The sequence below is a fragment of the Bacillus rossius genome, chromosome 5 (genome assembly GCF_032445375.1).
Source record: "Bacillus rossius redtenbacheri isolate Brsri chromosome 5, Brsri_v3, whole genome shotgun sequence".
Classification (NCBI taxonomy): Eukaryota; Metazoa; Arthropoda; class Insecta; order Phasmatodea; family Bacillidae; genus Bacillus; species Bacillus rossius.
The window spans coordinates 76,839,978-76,846,883 of record NC_086333.1 but is presented as its reverse complement, the minus strand read 5'-3'; positions in this window follow the sequence as shown (position 1 = coordinate 76,846,883).

Sequence of the window (6,906 nt, the reverse complement as noted above, 5' to 3'; positions counted from 1 at the left end):
TCCAATTAAGTTTAAGCTTCGTGTTTCACTGCGCGAAAAAGTTTCGAAAATTCACAAAATAAAAAGGAGGGTTAACATGCACATTTAGTAGAATTTTTACATGTTTTGCGCTTCATTATTTCATAGATCCCTAAACAATAACCTAATTGTTCACACTTTTAAGACACAAATTCTCAACAAATTCCAAGGCCAAATATTTATTTAGAGGCTAAATCAAATGAATTTCCATCTCAAATTGTTCCTGATGTAAAGGCTGACACAAGACTAGAAATTTAAACACGCAACATGGTATTTGTAATGGATATTGAAGAAATCATACTACTTAACAAAAAACATTTTCCCTTTAATTCGCATAAATTCACTGACATTCTGAAATTCCTTGATTTTTCCCGGTTTTACCTGCCTGTAGCTACCTTACAAGGGCATGATAAAACACGTTCAAATCAACACTCAAGAAAATACTTTTTTTAATGGAATAATTGCTGACAACTTTTTGTACTTAATAATTCCAGAACTAAGACCTAAATAGCTTTCAAAGGAATGAATGTTAAGTAATTACTGAACAGTCCATTTTTACTGTTTTTGGAAAATTATTAGGTACTTTGTCTACATACATAAGATGGTAGAGTTGTCATTAACTTGCATTTGCACCTGCATCACATTAACACAACTTGTGGGGTGATTACTACAACTTGATAACCACAAATTCGCTCAAAATCTTGGTGGGGGGTACACAAATTAACGTTATTTCATGATTTTTAAAAAATGCAAGGACTGAATGACAATTTTTTTCACAACCACTTTTGATTAAGTATACAGTATACACCACATGAAACACCATTTATTGGGGTTTATTGTGCCCCTTACCCCTCCAAAAGAAAACCCTCAAATGACACCCCTGTACGTATTATTTTCCCGCTTAAGATAACACCTGTATACATCTTATTAATAAATATTTTAGGATCTTTATTTATTTAACTGCATGCCTTGTTTATCATAAGCAGTATTAACAACTAGGAATGATAAATATGTTGTGAAACTGGATTTTTACCTAGCATTCTCACATTGTGCTTTGAAACTCTGTTTGTATGTGATGTAAATACGTAAATTAGGTAGCTTAATACTCTTTTCGATTCAGTGAGCGATGTGGTAGTGACTGTTAATAAATGAGAGAAGTATGTTGGACTGCAAAAATATATCATGATTCCAAAAAAATATATATATATCTGTAATATTTGAAGTGATGTAATCATAAAATAATATATATTTTACAAAAAAAAAATTGTTGAAAGTGAATAAAAATTAATTTAGTAAATGTATAGAACGTGGGATGTGTATGTTATGTATCTGTACATGAGCTGGTTGTGTATAAAGTTATTTAACAATGTGTAAAAAGAGATGGCTGTCTGGCAGATGGCCGAGAATCGAGAAGAAAGCCGGGCTTTTCGCCGAGGCAAAGTGAAGATGTGTTGTCTCTAGTACGTCTGTGATAGTGAGTGGATTGGTCGATCCATCGCAACAAGTCATCGTGTGGAATTGTGGTTGCAGCCTGTTGACAGTTGTTGGGTAAAGAACGTTTCTTCCAGAAGAAATAGTGTTGTGTGTCTAATTGTGCCATAAGGATATTACATGCTGACTGAAGAAAAACTGATGATAATAATGAGAGTGTTAACTGTTGGGGACATGATGTAATGATGGATTTGAAATGTTTAACAATGTTTACAAGTATATACTGTATCTCCATTAGATATACTAATATTTACATTCTGAGAAGGCTTAATGCCTTTCAACAATACCTAATGAAACATTGAAACCTACGAGTAATTTTTAAACTTTTTCTCTTTTTTTGTGGGCATTTTCGGCAGTTTTGTCTCTGATTGCTTATTTCTTGAATGAAAATTTCCCATAGAATATGTAAAATTGTTAAAGAATTTATAATAATTTGGAAACACAATTAGTGAGCTTGTACACCCGTTTTGTGTAAAATTTCATGGTAGCCATTTCCAACTTGGAATAAAAAAAATGTGTGCCAAGACATGTAAAAAATTGTTTACGCTAGTAACAAATATGTGTTGAGAATATGTCTTTCATAAGATGGCCACCATGCAGAGAGAGAGTTGTCACACTTGTGCAATTCAAATGAAGGAATTCAAACTCTGCAAAAGTTTGATTTGACTGCAGTGGCCGTTACCGCACGGTGAGTCAATTTCCGACAAGAACGCAGGTGCTAGTGCATGGGTGCCTACTCATGTTTTCCAGAGTTACAGCCGCCAGGTTTCCATCGTGCGGCAGTCATAAAGAAAGAGGAACTAAACATTCATTGTGACGTGTTTTCCAAACACTTCTGATCACCAACCGATTCAATAACCCTTTTGCCTGATGCGGGAGATGCAATATGGCAAAAGCCATGCCGCAGAGCAAAAAACGTATTTATTTTCACAACGGGGTTTGTCGTCGCCGAAAAGGCATTGCGACATCTGTGCTCGTTAGAGAGTTCAAGCAAGAACTTTTTCGCACAAGCCAACAAAATATTTACTTTTCGTAGTGCCCAGTTTATTTGCTGCTGATTTGTCAAGGAAACTGTTTTATGGGGTTTTTTTTTTTTTTTTCATATTTCATATTATAATAAGGCTTTAAAAATTCAGTATGCTTCTCAAAATATGCGCACATTTATTAAAAATATTTCTAGGACTGAAAGCTTTATTTCAAATAGACTTTTACACTGTGCACCCGACTCATACTACTCTACTGCCGCGTGGAAAGTACGCCACTATTACGTGCTGACAGTATTAGACAGCTTGTTCCCCGATGGCACAGGGTTCTCTGAAGCGGATTAAGGCTTCCGGAAATATTATCGCTTTGTTTTTGAAGTTGCATTATTAAAATGACTAGTCTCTTAGATGATAAATAGATTAATGGCAAAAAAAAACTAAGGCATGTTTATGTGTATAGTTAACAAAATTTTATTTTGTGTCATTTCAAGATCAGAAACTTTGGGCAATACCAGCAAAATATCACAGTGTAATTCTGTATTTATTATCGTTGTAGTTGTTTGTACAAAAGCTTACTTTAATCACATAAAGTTTTCTTTTCTGATCAATTGTTTGTTCATAGAGCAAATAAATAAATTGAGCCTTTTATAAAAATGTGCATTTTTATTTTTGATGTAGTAATACTTTTTGAGGGGTTTAAATGCTTTAACACAATCATAACTACCTTAGTACACGATGGAAGAAGAGTGCAATAAGTGATACTAGCACTCCTGCTAACTTTTTGTTGAGTATCGTACCAAGACGTACCTAATGTTATTGTATAATATAGTATACTAGAGTTGAGCCAGGACTTTAAAAATCTAGCAGAGTCCTACAAGTAGCTTTAGCTTGACTGCTCAAAAGTTAAGTTCATTGTACTCTATCGGACAAGACTCAAAATATCTTTGACATATGCAAAGAAATTAAAATCACGTACTAATCTTATGCAGTGAAATATTGTATTTACGTTCTTACTGTTTGTGTTTACCTGAAGTTTATTAGCTTTTTAAAGTATGGTTTATTTTACATAGGTAATTAAAATACCTGGAAAATGTGTATCTTTTAAGGAAAATACATCATTTTGGAATGAATGGCCAGCAGAACACCATAGATTTGTTAACACAGACAACAAAGATCAAGTGTCTCCCATGTACATTTTTTTACTATAGCATCAACCCATAGTTTTAAATTTCGGCAGGAAATGTAACAAAACCAAAAGTGATAAGTCTTTTAGTGCATCTTCATATCCTTTTATTAATTATTATATTTATAAATATGTAATATTAAATTGCCTAAGTATTGCCATTTTTGAAGTGGGAGAAATTATTAACCAGAAAATGACCAAAGAAAACGGAAACTAATACTGGAGCTAATTTTTCTCAATTGAGTTTACACTTTCTGTTTCAACTATTTTATAGATCAGGCGCAATTCTTTAACACGTCCATTGAATGGTGATAAAAGTTTATTAGGTTTTTTTAAAGTGTGAAAACATTACAAACCTTGGGAAGTAAGAATGACTTAAGTGTTGTCAATTGTTGAAAGTTTTCATAATTTTAGTTACATTTCGGTGCTAAAAGGTTATTAACTTTCATTTTGGTATTATAAAATGTATTGACATGTTTGCGTTATTTCAATTATATCACAATATGCTTCATAAGCTTGTCCCAAGTAATACATAACCTGTGGAGAAACATCTACACAGATAAATTATAAATGTTGATTTTTTTATTTAACTACAACCATAGGGTGTTGGGTGTAAATACTTTACTCGTAAGGCATTTTGTCTTTACGAAAAGATAATTCTTGGTAGTTTAATGTAATGCTTAGAGACAGGAAAAATTCGCGAATTCATTTCGCGATAGGTTAAAATACAAATAGTTATACCTCAGTGCTGCCTCTGCTATTGGCTCACAACTCACCTGGATGACGCTGGGCCAGTGACAAACACCCAACCAAAGCTTTATCGAATCACAGGCTGCTACGTTGGGACGTCTCACAAGACAGTAGCCAATGAGTGGGTGACATTTGACCGAGTGTACGCAGAACTATGGAGTTCATCCTGGAGGTCATTGAACCCGCGAATTTTCCCGGTCCCTAATAATGCTCTATAAGCTTTGTTATGTTAGGAATTTACTAGCTTAAAAAAATTTTAAAAAAAGGACTCAAAATATTTTTGTTTAGAACAGAGGGTTTTGCTTTAATTTTTTACATAAGTGAAAGTGTTTTGTATTGAATGAACTTCACTACTACAATATATTCAATTGAACTACCAAGAAGCTGTCTATGAAACTACAGGAATTTTAATCAAGCATTTTGTGTTGCTGCAAGGTATACTGATTTTGAGTAGGTGCAAGAATACATGTAGGGAAATTAACTTAGAGTCTTAAAAAGTGAAATATTTTAACTGACGTTGATCAGAACCGTATTGAGTGTTCACCATTAACTGCATTGGAAGCGAAAACCAGTTCCATGAACTATATTTGCACAAACATATGACTTTACTAGTATCGTGTAAAGCTTGAATTATCAAGATCAATACGGACCACGTCGAAACCCTGCTGTTACGGGTTTGCTATAAGATTTAAGAACTGACTTTGACTAGTGAACAATTGGAGGATGGTGTTACTTCTGTGAATCGTCGACAGTCTCAGAACCGAATTCTGGAGCCAGAGTGGTCTACTGCTGCTGTAGAAGGATTTTGGCACTCAGAGTCTCATCGTACCCTGTTTTGAAACTTCGGCGGATTCAATTTTTTATATTGTTATTTGTGTAGGGTTATAATGTTTTGTGTGTAATTTTGAATAGTGATATAAATTCATTAGTTACTGGTAACATTCAAATGAAGTATTTTTTTAATCATCTTAGTATTCTAATTTGTGTTACAGCCCTATTTAAATGCTTTGATTTAACCTTGCATTTTCCCCCATTTACTCAGAGGATACCAGAGATAACTATTCTTCAAGGGCTTCTTCAGGGGGGAGGAGTAGAGCCCCCCCCCCCTAGAGCCTTAGAGATATAAAATAATGTAGCCAAATGCAAAAAATAATACATAATTTTCCCACAACTTGCCCCCCCCCCCTCCCCCCCCAACCTGGTTAGGCCATCTGCTGGCAACGCCCTTGCTATTCTTGTAAAATTTTTATTGAATAACGTCTTTATCAACAAGGATTTTTTAGACACTGATATTTAACGTAAAAATTTCAACACACTTGTATTGGTAACTGACTCATCAATTACACTACTACTACAGTATAGCATTTGAATGTTAGCTATATTTAACTTGTATTTAATCCCATATTTCTAACACGTAATTTATAAATAAATTTTCTTTTGGATACAATAATGTCAAGTGTTGTGCAGATTAAGATAAAAAAAAAAGCATAAAGTTGTTTTCTGAATGAATTATGTTCATTACATTTACTTCTAAATAAAGTAATTTTGATAATATTAAATATTTTCAAGGGGGTGTAATGGTGCCCAATTTCCGATAACGTGACTACCGTAAAATGGGGTGAATAGGGTCTAAGGGGTCAATAGGAAAAAAAAATTTCTAAAACATTTAATGTACAGCTGTACTTTAATTTAAAGATATAACAGTTTTTTTTAATTACTGTCAATTTTTAAGTCTTTCCAATTATGTAGACAAAACTGTTACGTAATTATTTATTAATGTTGGCTACATGAGAATCAGCTGTTGTTTACCGTAGCCATTTGTATAACTGCTATAGTTTTTATTTATGTTTGGTAAGTACATTTAAATATTTAAACCTTAAATTTGTGTCACTTTGATAATTTTCAAAACAATGTTTAGGAAAACTTGCATTTTTTTGTACGTACAGAAGGGTGAATGGGGACAGTGTTAAATTATAACATTTCAAAGTTGGAATGGAATGTCTTCAGTTTTATCAGGTTAAATAAGCTTGTAGGTATTAGTAACAAATTTTTAAATACAAGTAATTGCTGAATTGTACAATTTTATATCTTTTTGTGGGGTTATTCTAGGTTAGAAATATAACCTACAACCTACAACAATGGGTCGGACACAAAGGAGGTGGGCCAAGCCGGGGGGGGGGGGGGGGGCGGCGTTTAGGGGTTCTAACCCCCCCCCCCCCCCCCAAGCCACAATCTGTGCATAATATATGGCAAATACATGCACAGGAATATTCAACAATTTTAAAATGTAATTTTTTAATCTCGGTGGGGAAAAAAAACTAAACCTATTATCTCACTGATAAAATAAAATAAAACATACCCGGGAATTTGGCCCATAACAAATTCCACCTAGTTAACTTTTATTTTGTAAAAAGAAAAAAAAAATAGCTAAAATAATGAGTTAATTTTAAATTTCTGCTTTAATCATGTGAAGATCACTTT